We start from the raw sequence: 2,844 nt of genomic DNA, 5'->3' as shown, positions 1-2,844 counted from the left end.
ATTTAACTTTATAACATAGTCTCTTAATTCATTAATCATAGTAAGTTTGTCAGCCCTTTGTGCAGGGGCAAAATTCCATCCTTTGCTCAGCACATAACATTCTTCATAGGAGATATTTTTCTCACACAGATTAACAATTTTGAAATTCACATTATTTATGTCTTCCACTGTTTTTGATGGTAATTCCAGTTCTTCTTTGGAACTTTTCTGTCCCAGTTTTTTTGCTGTTGTTGTTTATTATAATAAGGCTTATCTTTATAGCCATCTGCTGTCACTTGGGCCCAAGTTTTATTTTGATTGTCAACTCTTTGATATACTTCAATAATCTGCTTATTCTCATTCGCTTTATGTTGTATTTCATTAGTTTTATTCCTAAAATTATCTTTGGTTTTGGCTTTAACTACTTGTTCATTTGCATGTTGTATTATTACCCCTGCCATATTGGCATGGACCTCCGCCACTGTTGTAATCTTATTTTTGTTTCCAAGTCTTTCGACCTCCTTAATAAACTTGTATCTTCTCCAGCAGCTTTATTTCCCATATCAAACTCATTTTGACCATTTTCGTTAACACTTGTTTCAAGCCTCAGACCATATGCTGAAGCCGTACCATTAGCATATTCATTCTTGTCTCTAAAAAACGTTTTTCTTTTTCTTTGACATAGCTCGTCATTCAACTTGTGCAATTTTTCTTGAATTTGCACCATTTTGCTACCAAAATTGTACAGAAACTAGGAGATGAACCCAGATTTGTGCAGAAGAGAGCTAAGAATTTTAAAGATTTTTTTTCAAACTAAGTTAAATAAATGTAAGGTAATGGAAGAAAGGAAAGGCATGTTCAAATGTTTCAATTGTAATTATTGTCAATTTTTATACACAGAAAGTAATGAAATATTATTAGGAAAAACTATAGTTAAGGTTCCGGGCAAATTTACTTGTAAGTCCAAAAATGTAGTTTATTTATTAGTATGTTTAGAATGCATGTGCTTCTATATTGGTAGAACAAGTAGAGAATTATATAGAAGGATATATGAGCATCACTATGCAATAGGTAGAGGGGATGCAAAAAATGCAATGGCCAAACATTATACAGATAGCAAATGCAAAAATAATTTTAAATGCTTAGTTATTGATGCAATTCATCCCAAAGTTATAAATATTAACATTGAAGAAGAGTTGGATTGGCTTGAATACTGCTGGCAAGTCAAATTAAATGCATGTTTTTACCCTGGACTAAACAATAGAGAAGAATTCATTATGTATCTAAAAAGAAAGGGGCTTAAGCATTAGCTTTAGTATTCTTGTCTTTTTAATTAACTAATTCCAATTTATGGGTTAATTACATTTCAATTGATGTTTTAATTGATTTTAGAATGATATATAAGTGTATTGCTTTTGCTTCACCACCAGTCTGAAGAAATCTCCGATGTTAGGAGATGAAAGCGTTCACTTGTGGTGGAATTTTGGAGTGATTCGTGTCTGGAATAAATCCTGGTTTTACCTTTGTGCTGTGTCTGTCAACGCTTTTTATTTTTGGAGTTTGTTTTGCGATTTAACGTTCTTTTTGGCTGCTTTTGTGGATTTCATACAGTTGTTCGTCTGTATGTGATGTTTTAAATATATAAACACATTTTTAACTAGGCAGAGATTTGTATGGTATGCAGCTTCAAATTGCATTAATAGACGTGTCTTAGTTAGATAATTAATGAACGAGTATGATTGGTTTAAATGAAATTAGCTAATTAATTATATGTATTTAAATAGAAACCACAGCAGTCTTAATATGTCTGATGAAGAGTTCAGAGCTGAATGTGAAAGTGCTTACTCAGTATACTGTTTTTATCATTTTTTTCTTGGATTAAAGCGTTTCTGTATTCACTGTGGTGTTACCTCAAGTGTTTTTTATCTGTTAAAACTGAGAGAAAACTACAGCAGAGAATATACAAACATGTATTTTCCATTAGGAAGATTGATAATGACACTGACTTGTATAAGCCTTCCCTCACTTGTCTGAATTAAAAAAATCACGTTTTTATAGCAGAAAAAGTAACAATGAACTGTAAGTGGGGGAAGGGGAATGTAAAAACAGGCTGGAGTACAGTGAATTAATTTAGCAGTTAATGCTTGATGCCAAAGTTTTCTCTAGGTTGAATGACAATATATCTATTATGGACATTTAAGAATGAGAATAGCCAAATTGTGAAGAACGCAGTGGTAATGTTTTTATTATCAGTGTTTTTCTAACAACAACTTTTACAATATTTTGTAATTATGCTTTTACGTTTACAGCCTAATTATAACAATTGCACATTATGAAAAATTGTTTATATGCCTTTAAGGGTTTGGTTTTTCATTTCATGTGACCATTTCTATCATATGATCAGTTTCATCGCTGTGGCGTACTTAAATGTGGCAATTCTTGTTCAAAAGTTCTGACACACAATGTGGATGAAAAGCGCTCAGCAAACTTTTAATTTCTTATATTGTGCTGGACGGTGGTATTTCCTTTTGAAATCTGGACAGTCTTTGTAGTAATTTTTAAAGTTAAAAGTGAAAGTATGCAGCACCTGCTAGGTATCCACATGCAACTCAGATGTTGTGTAAACAGGATCAAAAAAAGAGAAAATATTTGCCTTTTTTATCTCAGGGAAATAGGGCAGACCAGTTACCAAGCAAACAGATTCCATATGGCCAGCTAAGTGTATCTTGTCTGCTATTAAAGGCATAGAAACCATTAGAGGGACAGGTTAAATCATATTCTGTTAGGTCTGCAGCTACATTAGCAGCCTTTATGAGGAATATGTCTATCCATTGGTTCATAGGTAATAATAGGCTACCTGCCCTT

The sequence above is a fragment of the Protopterus annectens genome, chromosome 5.part0 (assembly GCF_019279795.1).
Source record: "Protopterus annectens isolate FY-2018-M chromosome 5.part0, PAN1.0, whole genome shotgun sequence".
Taxonomy (NCBI): Eukaryota; Metazoa; Chordata; order Ceratodontiformes; family Protopteridae; genus Protopterus; species Protopterus annectens.
Note: the sequence above shows the minus strand (reverse complement) of the source record.